Source organism: Silene latifolia, chromosome 5, assembly GCF_048544455.1.
Source record: "Silene latifolia isolate original U9 population chromosome 5, ASM4854445v1, whole genome shotgun sequence".
In the NCBI taxonomy this organism is placed as follows: Eukaryota; Viridiplantae; Streptophyta; class Magnoliopsida; order Caryophyllales; family Caryophyllaceae; genus Silene; species Silene latifolia.
The window spans coordinates 19,183,886-19,196,618 of NC_133530.1; positions in this window are offsets into that span (position 1 = coordinate 19,183,886).

Consider the following 12,733-nt stretch of genomic DNA (forward strand, 5'->3'; position numbering starts at 1 on the left):
TCCGGAATCGCTTTCGAAAAGCTATTGAAAGTGAGGTTGATTTGTACATACCCAAAAATGTAAAGGTATCGACTTGGTTGCTAAAAGTTGTGTGGTTAATATTTTTGCGTTAGTCCCTTCTAATTTTCCCCGTCCAATTGAGGGTGATATGCAGCCTGCCGAGTTGACCGCTTTTTCTTATGCATTGATTATTGCCGCTGAACTCAACCTTACAAGTTTTGACTTTGCCACGGACAGCAAAACAGTTAAATGATACCTGACAAATAACCCTGAAAATTTATTTCAAAGACCCGACCACGGTTTTTTAACCATCTGCATTAAGTCGATATGGTTTCATTTGATAGGCGTTGAATTTTGTCAGATTTTTTGGTTACGTTCAAAAGACAACACTATTGCTGACATTTTGTCAAGATGTAATCATGAAGACTTGAGGAGGGGAAGAGGAAACACGGTGTTTCTCTGGCGATTAGTAAGACGTGATTTACGGTTTTTTAAGCCAACTATGATAAAAAAAACTTGGTGGAAGGAGCTGTAGTTGAGAAAAGTTTCGGATTTAATTTTTTGGTGGATATTATCCTATCAAGCATGGAAGAGGACTTGAGCGGTGTTGATCATGAAAAGCAAATCTCTAAAGTTTTTGGTTTGTATATCTAATTGCTTTTGTTTTAGGGATGATATTAGCCTGGTTTGTAGAGTCTTTGTATGATTTTGCAAGATATCAAGTTTTCAATGTTGACTACCGCCTTAATGCAGATCACTCATTGCCCGGAGACGGTGCAATTTTCACAGAGATGGGGAAATTGCTTGCTATGACCAAGCTGCTTGGACATGAGGTATGTGAAACTGTCCATTCTGTACAAGGAGGTGAGATATCACAAATAATGTTGATGTGTTCTAATGACTTATGGCTTGGAGTCTTGGACTGTTGTTTATGTGGTATAGGTGGTTGCTGAAAGTCTTCCCGAAGATGTAATCCAAGGGCTGAAACAAATGTTCGAAAATATGGACACGGATGGTAGTGGAACAATCACTTATGGAGAGTTGAAGGAGGGATTGGCTCGGCTTGGATTAAAGATTCCTGAAAGTGAAGTGGAGGCGCTAATGAAAGCTGTAAGTAACTCTTTTACTGTTGTCTTTTGCCAGAGCTAAGTTGGTCATTCTTAAAAGAATTTGTGTGTAAATTTCGGTGCTCAACATGGAAGTGAATCGATCGATTACATTGAGTTCATTGCAGCCACGCATCACAGATACAGGCTTGAAAGTGATGGGTAAGTTACTGCAGCTATTTCAGAGTTTCTACGATTTTCAATGCAAGTACTTTGCAGCTGGTTTTCCAGATTATTCCTGTATTTTTTTTTTCATTACTACCTCTACTGTTGGGGTTTTACTCACATTTGAAGATCCGAGCTGAGTGAGCTCCTAACAGCAATACTTCAACAGCCTACCATCTGTTCGATTTTGCAGTACTTCCATCTGTTTGAAGTAGGAATGTGGGTAGGAATTATTGACGGGTCTGTCACCAAACTAATTGCAAAACAACATGGCAATACAAATTACTTTCTCCGTTAGTTTGGTTTCCTTACATTTCCTTTTACTAGTTGTTGTACGGCGCGCGCGCCGTACCCCAAGTCAGTCGGACTCGCCTATTAGAATTAGTATCGCTTCATGCATTTCGTATTGTTGTTTGTTGTACCGTGACAGTTGTTTATTATCTTCGCTGCTTTAGTGGCCTATATCGACTGGTTATATGAACGTTCCATTGAATTTTTTCGCTGTGCAGCATTGATTCCGATAGTGTGGCTGCAACGAACTCTAAAGTTTTTGGTATGTACATCTAATTGCTTTTGTTTTAGGGATGATATTAGCCTGGTTTGTAGAGTCTTTGTATGATTTTGAAAGATATCAAGTTTTTAATGTTGACTACTGCCTTACTGCAGATCACTCATTGCTCGGAGACGGTGCAATTTTCACAAAGATGGGGAAATTACTTGCTATGACCAAGCTCTTTGGGACATGAGGTATGTGAAACTGTCCATTCGTACAAGGAGGTGAGATATCGCAAATGATGTTGATGTGTTCTAATGACTTATGGCTTGGAGTCTTGTCTTGTTGTTTATGTGGTATAGGTGATTCTTTGAAAGTCTTCCGAAGATGTAATCCAAGGGTGAAACAAATGTTTGAAAATATGGACACGGGTGGTAGTGGACCAATCACTTATGGAGAGTTGAAGGAGGGATTGGCTCGGCTTGGATTAAAGATTCCTGAAAGTGAAGTGGAGGCGCTAATGAAAGCTGTAAGTAACTCTTTTAGTGTTGTCTTTTGCCATAGCTAAGTTGGTCATTCTTAAAAGAATTTGTGTGTACATTTCCAGTGCTCAACATGGAAGTGGGTGGATCGATTACATTGAGTTCGTTGCAGCTGCACTTCACAGATACAGCCTTGAAAGTGATGGGTAAGTTACTTCACAGATAAAGGCGATGAACTGTAAGAAGTTGAGGGGAGGATGGAAAAAGTTTGCATTGGACAACAATTTACGAGTAGGTGATATCTGTGTTTTTGAGTTGATTAAGGACGCCTTAATTTGTTCAAAGTAGAAATAATCCGATGTTCATCCGGTGTTCATTGTTGTTACTTGCTAGAACTACTCGGACTAGCAATGCTAGTCCAAGTAGTTCCACGAAATCTGCATATGTGAACATTCAGGTTATTTTGGAATCACGGAATGCTATCTTTGTTTTTGAATTTTGTTCAAAGACAAGAAAGAAATTTGTTGCCTTGTTGGAAGTGTACTGTTTTGGTTCGTAAGCAGTTAAACAGTCGAGTATAAATTGTGGAAATAAAACGAATGCATGTCGAGTATATATTGTGGAAACAAAAGGTCCCATTGTGGAAAGTGTACTGTTTTGGTTTGTATAAGTAGTTCAAACAGTCGAATTGCTACTTTAACCTAGAAGTTGAAAGAGATGGCTAATGAACTAGCTGGAGCCAAAGAACAACACAAGGAAGAGATTTGAGCTTCTTAATGAAAAACTTAGTTCTAAAATTATAGCTGAATCAAATATAACTTTAGAACAAGATTACATTTCAAAAGAATTAGAGTCACATGTTATAGAACTTCAAGCTACAACATCTGAATTGAAAATTGAAAATGAAAAACTCACTCGTCATGTTTTTGATCTAATGACTGACATCTCTAAAATCAAACGATGTGTTCGAGGTCAAATAAGCTGTTATTCTGTTAACCTATTCATTTCCAGCCCCAAGTAACGAGTGTCAATCTATTTTTCACGATTAACAGAGGTTCAACGAATGCTGGTTTGTCGCATACCGACACCCCCAAATGTCCTTTGTTGCTCCTCAAGTTTTATGTGGCCAGTTTACCTAATACAAGGAACCTTCTCTGAGATTTTTGCAGTTTTGTTCCGGCACCCATAAATCCCTGAAATCGTGTATATTACACTCCTACACTTCAATTTGAGCCATTCGGGAAGTCATACCGGACCCCGTTTCTTTTTCTCCCGATTTTCCAATCACGTGTCCTAGGTCATTTCAGGAGTCAACCAAATCGATTTAAGGCCAAAATAACGAGTATTAATCTCTTTTTCACGATTATCCGAGGTTCGAGGAATGCTGGTTTATCGAATACTGACACCCCCAAATGTTCTCCGTTGCTTCTCAAATTTTGTGTGTCGCTTTACCTGATCCGAGGAACTTTCTGTGTGATTTCCGGAAGATTTTGTTCTAGGACCCAATAATCCCGAAAACCGTGAATTAATACACTTCAATTTGAGCCATTCGGGAAGTCGTACCAGACCCCGTTTCTTTTTCTCCCGATTTTCCAATCACGTGTCCTAGATCATTTCACGAGTCAACCTATTCGATATAAGACCAAATAAAGAGTATTAATCCCTTTTTCACGATTAACCTAGGTTCGCCAAAAACTAGTTTATCGCATACCGGCATCCCCAAATGTCGTCCGTTGCTCCTCAAATTTTATGTGGCCACTTTACTTGATCCGGGAACCTTCGTGTGATTTCCAGAGATTTTTGTTCCGGACCGTTATCCCGAGAATTGTGTATTATACACTTCAATTTGAGCCGTACGGAAAGTTGTACCGGACCCTGTTTCTTTTTCTCTCGATCTTCCAACCACGTTTCCTAAGTCATTTCAGAAGTTAACCTATTCGATTTCAAGGCAAAATAACGAGTATTAATCAATTTTTCACGATAAACCGAGGTTCGACGAATGCTGGTTTATCGAATACTGGCACCCCCAAATGTCCTTCATTGTTCCTCAAATTTTGTGTGGCCATTTTACCTGATTCGAGGACCTTATGTGTGATTTCCGGAGGATTTTGTTCCGGGACCCTGTAATCCCGAAAACCGTGTATTATACACTTCAATTTGAGCTATTCGGGAAGTCGTACCGCACCTTGTTTATTTTTCTCCCGATTTTCCAACCACGTGACCTAGGTCATTTCACGAGTTAAGCTATTCGATTTTAGGCCAAAATAACGAGTATTAATCCATTTTTTACGATTCACCGAGGTTCGAAGAATGCTGGTTTATCGCATATCGGCACCCCCAAATGTCCTCTGTTGCTCCTCAAATTTTGTGTGGCCGCTTTACCAGCTCCGTGGAACCTTCTGTGTCATTCTCGGAGGATTTTTTTCCGGGACCCTGTAATCCCAAAAACCGTGTATTAATACTTCAATTTGAGCCGTCCGGGAAGTCCTACCGAACCCCGGTTCTTATTCTCCCGATTTTCCAACCACGTATCCTAGGTCATTTCACAAGTTAACCTATTCAATTTCAGGGCAAAATAACGAGTATTAATCAATTTTTCACGATAAACCGAGGTTCGATTTAATGTTGGTTGATCGCATACCAAGCACCTCCAAATGTCCTCGGTTGCTCCTCAAATTTTGTGTGGCCGCTTTACCTGATCCGTGGAACCTTCGTGTCATTTCGGGAGGATTTTGTTCCGGGACCCGATAATTCCGAAAACCATGTACTACTATACTTCTAAAGAGCCGTTCGGGAAGTCCCACCGGACCCCGGTTCTTATTCTCCCGATTTTCCAACCACGTATCCTAGGTTATTTTACGAGATTACCTAATCAATTTCAGGTCAAAATAACGAGTATTAATCCCTTTTTCACGATTATCCGAGTCGAGAAATGCTGGTTTATCGAATACTAACACCCCAAATGTCCTCCTTTGCTTCTCAAATTTTGTGTGTCCGCTTTACCTGATCCGAGGAACCTTCTATGTGATTTCTCGAGGATTTTGTTCCGGGACCCCGCAATCCCAAAACCGTGTATTATACACTTCAATTTGAGCCGTTTGGGAAGTCGTACCGGACCTCGTTTCTTTTTCTCCTAATTTTCCAACCACGTGACCTAGGTCATTTCACGAGTTACCCTATTCGATTTCAGGCCAAAATAACGAGTGTTAATCCATTTTTCACGATTAACCGAGTGGTGAGCCGAAGTCGTGTGCTCCCAAAAATAAGTAATAAAGTCCTATTACCTTAACTATATAGTAGAGGTAAGTCGGGTGTCGAATCCACAGGGAAGGCAATGTATTTAATGTGTAAAAATTAAGTATAGAGTACAAGTAACAATAATAGGGGGGTTTTGTTGATTGAATAAGCTAATGACTAATAAGACAAAGTAATAAAGATGATTAATTCAGCTGATTACAGGTCTTAGGTCAACAAACATCCACTATCAACAAACTAATTGGTCTTCGATTGTCTTTAACTCAATTACTCTCAAGCACTTTATTGTGGAAATACAAGTCTCCTTCTTCCTCTTAAGTATAGTCAACTAGCTCGAAACGCGATATTAGAAGACCCTAATTATTGAATAATCTAATCCACGCGTCTAGATTTAATCCAACAATAGCATTAACAATCAAAGGAAGCGATAAAGATAACGATCTTTAACACACGCGGTTAACGATTCGAATTATATGTTTAGTCTCTACTTCGTCCTAATAACGATGAAACTCATACAAATTATCAGGGTAAAATTTGCTACTTTAATCTAGATTAATTGAATAATTACAGATTCAATTTCTAAACTTGTAATAGATTAATGTAAACAATTACCAATTGATCAGATTAGCCTGCCGAGTTGACCGCTTTTTCTTATGCATTGATTATTGCCGCTGAACTCAACCTTACAAGTTTTGACTTTGCCACGGACAGCAAAACAGTTAAATGATACCTGACAAATAACCCTGAAAATTTATTTCAAAGACCCGACCACGGTTTTTTAACCATCTGCATTAAGTCGATATGGTTTCATTTGATAGGCGTTGAATTTTGTCAGATTTTTTGGTTACGTTCAAAAGACAACACTATTGCTGACATTTTGTCAAGATGTAATCATGAAGACTTGAGGAGGGGAAGAGGAAACACGGTGTTTCTCTGGCGATTAGTAAGACGTGATTTACGGTTTTTTAAGCCAACTATGATAAAAAAAACTTGGTGGAAGGAGCTGTAGTTGAGAAAAGTTTCGGATTTAATTTTTTGGTGGATATTATCCTATCAAGCATGGAAGAGGACTTGAGCGGTGTTGATCATGAAAAGCAAATCTCTAAAGTTTTTGGTTTGTATATCTAATTGCTTTTGTTTTAGGGATGATATTAGCCTGGTTTGTAGAGTCTTTGTATGATTTTGCAAGATATCAAGTTTTCAATGTTGACTACCGCCTTAATGCAGATCACTCATTGCCCGGAGACGGTGCAATTTTCACAGAGATGGGGAAATTGCTTGCTATGACCAAGCTGCTTGGACATGAGGTATGTGAAACCTGTCCATTCTGTACAAGGAGGTGAGATATCACAAATAATGTTGATGTGTTCTAATGACTTATGGCTTGGAGTCTTGGACTGTTGTTTATGTGGTATAGGTGGTTGCTGAAAGTCTTCCCGAAGATGTAATCCAAGGGCTGAAACAAATGTTCGAAAATATGGACACGGATGGTAGTGGAACAATCACTTATGGAGAGTTGAAGGAGGGATTGGCTCGGCTTGGATTAAAGATTCCTGAAAGTGAAGTGGAGGCGCTAATGAAAGCTGTAAGTAACTCTTTTCTCGTTGTCTTTTGCCGAGCTAAGTTGGTCATTCTTAAAAGAATTTGTGTGTACATTTCCAGGCTGCTCAACATGGAAGTGAATCGATCGATTACATTGAGTTCATTGCAGCCACGCATCACAGATACAGGCTTGAAAGTGATGGGTAAGTTACTGCAGCTATTTCAGAGTTTCTACGATTTTCAATGCAAGTACTTTGCAGCTGGTTTTCCAGATTATTCCTGTATTTTTTTTTTCATTACTACCTCTACTGTTGGGGTTTTACTCACATTTGAAGATCTGAGCTGAGTGAGCTCCTAACAGCAATACTTCAACAGCCTACCATCTGTTCGATTTTCCAGTACTTCCATCTGTTTGAAGTAGGAATGTGGGTAGGAATTATTGACGGGTCTGTCACCAAACTAATTGCAAAACAACATGGCAATACAAATTACTTTCTCCGTTAGTTTGGTTTCCTTACATTTCCTTTTACTAGTTGTAGTACGGCGCGCGCGCCGTACCCCAAGTTAGTCGGACTCGCCTATTAGAATTAGTATCGCTTCATGCATTTCGTATTGTTATTTGTTGTACCGTGACAGTTGTTTATTATCTTCGCTGCTTTAGTGGCCTATATCGACTGGTTATATGAACGTTCCATTGAATTTTTTTTTGTGCAAAGCATTGATTCCGATAGTGTGGCTGCAACGAACTCTAAAGTTTTTGGTATGTACATCTAATTGCTTTTGTTTTAGGGATGATATTAGCCTGGTTTGTAGAGTCTTTGTATGATTTTGAAAGATATCAAGTTTTTAATGTTGACTACTGCCTTACTGCAGATCACTCATTGCTCGGAGACGGTGCAATTTTCACAAAGATGGGGAAATTACTTGCTATGACCAAGTCTTTGGGACATGAGGTATGTGAAACCTGTCCATTCTGTACAAGGAGGTGAGATATCGCAAATGATGTTGATGTGTTCTAATGACTTATGGCTTGGAGTCTTGTATCGTTGTTTATGTGGTATAGGTGATTTTGAAAGTCTTCCGAAGATGTAATCCAAGGGTGAAACAAATGTTTGAAAATATGGACACGGGTGGTAGTGGACCAATCACTTATGGAGAGTTGAAGGAGGGATTGGCTCGGCTTGGATTAAAGATTCCTGAAAGTGAAGTGGAGGCGCTAATGAAAGCTGTAAGTAACTCTTTTAGTGTTGTCTTTTGCCATAGCTAAGTTGGTCATTCTTAAAAGAATTTGTGTGTACATTTCCAGGTTGCTCAACATGGAAGTGGGTGGATCGATTACATTGAGTTCGTTGCAGCTGCACTTCACAGATACAGCCTTGAAAGTGATGGGTAAGTTACTTCACAGATAAAGGCGATGAACTGTAAGAAGTTGAGGGGAGGATGGAAAAAGTTTGCATTGGACAACAATTTACGAGTAGGTGATATCTGTGTTTTTGAGTTGATTAAGGACGCCTTAATTTGTTCAAAGTAGAAATAATCCGATGTTCATCTGGTGTTGCTGTTGTTACTTGCTAGAACTACTCGGACTAGCAATGCTAGTCCAAGTAGTTCCACGAAATCTGCATATGTGAACATTCAGGTTATTTTGGAATCACGGAATGCTATGCTGTTTTCGGAATTTTGTTCAGCACAAGAAAGACTGTTGCCTTGTTGGAAGTGTACTGTTTTGGTTCGTAAGCAGTTAAACAGTCGAGTATAAATTGTGGAAATAAAACGAATGCATGTCGAGTATATATTGTGGAAACAAAAGGTCCCATTGTGGAAAGTGTACTGTTTTGGTTTGTATAAGTAGTTCAAACAGTCGAATTGCTACTTTAACCTAGAAGTTGAAAGAGATGGCTAATGAACTAGCTGGAGCCAAAGAACAACACAAGGAAGAGATTTGAGCTTCTTAATGAAAAACTTAGTTCTAAAATTATAGTTGAATCAAATATAACTTTAGAACAAGATTACATTTCAAAAGAATTAGAGTCACATGTTATAGAACTTCAAGCTACAACATCTGAATTGAAAATTGAAAATGAAAAACTCACTCGTCATGTTTTTGATCTAATGACTGACATCTCTAAAATCAAACGATGTGTTCGAGGTCAAATAAGCTGTTATTCTGTTAACCTATTCATTTCCAGCCCCAAGTAACGAGTGTCAATCTATTTTTCACGATTAACAGAGGTTCAACGAATGCTGGTTTGTCGCATACCGACACCCCCAAATGTCCTTTGTTGCTCCTCAAGTTTTATGTGGCCAGTTTACCTAATACAAGGAACCTTCTCTGAGATTTTTGCGAGTTTTGTTCCGGCACCCATAAATCCCCGAAATCGTGTATATTACACTCCTACACTTCAATTTGAGCCATTCGGGAAGTCATACTGGGACCCGTTTCTTTTTCTCCCGATTTTCCAATCACGTGTCCTAGGTCATTTCAGGAGTCAACCAAATCGATTTAAGGCCAAAATAACGAGTATTAATCTCTTTTTCACGATTATCCGAGGTTCGAGGAATCTTTGGTTTATCGAACCGACACCCCCAAATGTTCTCCGTTGCTTCTCAAATTTTGTGTGTCGCTTTACCTGATCCGAGGAACTTTTCGTGTGATTTAGGAAGATTTTGTTCTAGGACCCAATAATCCCGAAACCGTGAATTAATACACTTCAATTTGAGCCATTCGGGAAGTCGTACTGCACCCGTTTCTTTTTCTCCCGATTTTCCAATCACGTGTCCTAGATCATTTCACGAGTCAACCTATTCGATATAAGACCAAATAAAGAGTATTAATCCCTTTTTCACGATTAACCTAGGTTCGCCAAAAACTAGTTTATCGCATACCAAGCATCCCCAAATGTCGTCCGTTGCTCCTCAAATTTTATGTGGCCACTTTACTTGATCCGGGGAACCTTCTGTGTGATTTCCAGAGATTTTTGTTAGGGACCCTGTTATCCCGAGAATTGTGTATTATACACTTCAATTTGAGCCGTACGGAAAGTTGTACCGGACCCTGTTTCTTTTTCTCCCGATCTTCCAACCACGTTTCCTAAGTCATTTCAGAAGTTAACCTATTCGATTTCAAGGCAAAATAACGAGTATTAATCAATTTTTCACGATAAACCGAGGTTCGACGAATGCTGGTTTATCGAATACTGGCACCCCCAAATGTCCTTCATTGTTCCTCAAATTTTGTGTGGCCATTTTACCTGATTCGAGGACCTTATGTGTGATTTCCGGAGGATTTTGTTCCGGGACCCTGTAATCCCGAAAACCGTGTATTATACACTTCAATTTGAGCTGTTCGGGAAGTCGTACCGCACCTTGTTTATTTTTCTCCCGATTTTCCAACCACGTGACCTAGGTCATTTCACGAGTTAAGCTATTCGATTTTAGGCCAAAATAACGAGTATTAATCCATTTTTTACGATTCACCGAGGTTCGAAGAATGCTGGTTTATCGCATATCGGCACCCCAAATGTCCTCTCTGTTGCTCCTCAAATTTTGTGTGGCCGCTTTACCAGCTCCGTGGAACCTTCTGTGTCATTCTCGGAGGATTTTTTTCCGGGACCCTGTAATCCCAAAAACCGTGTATTAATACTTCAATTTGAGCCGTCCGGGAAGTCCTACCGAACCCCGGTTCTTATTCTCCCGATTTTCCAACCACGTATCCTAGGTCATTTCACAAGTTAACCTATTCAATTTCAGGGCAAAATAACGAGTATTAATCAATTTTTCACGATAAACCGAGGTTCGACGAATGTTGGTTGATCGCATACCGGCACCTCCAAATGTCCTCGGTTGCTCCTCAAATTTTGTGTGGCCGCTTTACCTGATCCGTGGAACCTTCTGTGTCATTTCAGGAGGATTTTGTTCCGGGACCCGATAATTCCGAAAACCATGTACTACTATACTTCTAAAGAGCCGTTCGGGAAGTCCCACCGGACCCCGGTTCTTATTCTCCCGATTTTCCAACCACGTATCCTAGGTTATTTTACGAGATTACCTAATCAATTTCAGGTCAAAATAACGAGTATTAATCCCTTTTTCACGATTATCCGAGTCGAGAAATGCTGGTTTATCGAATACTAACACCCCAAATGTCCTCCTTTGCTTCTCAAATTTTGTGTGTCCGCTTTACCTGATCCGAGGAACCTTCTATGTGATTTCCTGAGGATTTTGTTCCGGGACCCTGCAATCCCGAAAACCGTGTATTATACACTTCAATTTGAGCCGTTTGGGAAGTCGTACCGGACCTCGTTTCTTTTTCTCCTAATTTTCCAACCACGTGACCTAGGTCATTTCACGAGTTACCCTATTCGATTTCAGGCCAAAATAACGAGTGTTAATCCATTTTTCACGATTAACCGAGTGGTGAGCCGAAGTCGTGTGCTCCCAAAAATAAGTAATAAAGTCCTATTACCTTAACTATATAGTAGAGGTAAGTCGGGTGTCGAATCCACAGGGAAGGCAATGTATTTAATGTGTAAAAATTAAGTATAGAGTACAAGTAACAATAATAGGGGGGTTTTGTTGATTGAATAAGCTAATGACTAATAAGACAAAGTAATAAAGATGATTAATTCAGCTGATTACAGGTCTTAGGTCAACAAACATCCACTATCAACAAACTAATTGGTCTTCGATTGTCTTTAACTCAATTACTCTCAAGCACTTTATTGTGGAAATACAAGTCTCCTTCTTCCTCTTAAGTATAGTCAACTAGCTCGAAACGCGATATTAGAAGACCCTAATTATTGAACAATCTAATCCACGCGTCTAGATTTAATCCAACAATAGCATTAACAATCAAAGGAAGCGATAAAGATAACGATCTTTAACACACGCGGTTAACGATTCGAATTATATGTTTAGTCTCTACTTCGTCCTAATAACGATGAAACTCATACAAATTATCAGGGTAAAATTTGCTACTTTAATCTAGATTAATTGAATAATTACAGATTCAATTTCTAAACTTGTAATAGATTAATGTAAACAATTACCAATTGATCAGATTAGCCTGCCGAGTTGACCGCTTTTTCTTATGCATTGATTATTGCCGCTGAACTCAACCTTACAAGTTTTGACTTTGCCACGGACAGCAAAACAGTTAAATGATACCTGACAAATAACCCTGAAAATTTATTTCAAAGACCCGACCACGATTTTTTAACCATCTGCATTAAGTCGATATGGTTTCATTTGATAGGCGTTGAATTTTGTCAGATTTTTTGGTTACGTTCAAAAGACAACACTATTGCTGACATTTTGTCAAGATGTAATCATGAAGACTTGAGGAGGGGAAGAGGAAACACGGTGTTTCTCTGGCGATTAGTAAGACGTGATTTACGGTTTTTTAAGCCAACTATGATAAAAAAAACTTGGTGGAAGGAGCTGTAGTTGAGAAAAGTTTCGGATTTAATTTTTTGGTGGATATTATCCTATCAAGCATGGAAGAGGACTTGAGCGGTGTTGATCATGAAAAGCAAATCTCTAAAGTTTTTGGTTTGTATATCTAATTGCTTTTGTTTTAGGGATGATATTAGCCTGGTTTGTAGAGTCTTTGTATGATTTTGCAAGATATCAAGTTTTCAATGTTGACTACCGCCTTAATGCAGATCACTCATTGCCCGGAGACGGTGCAA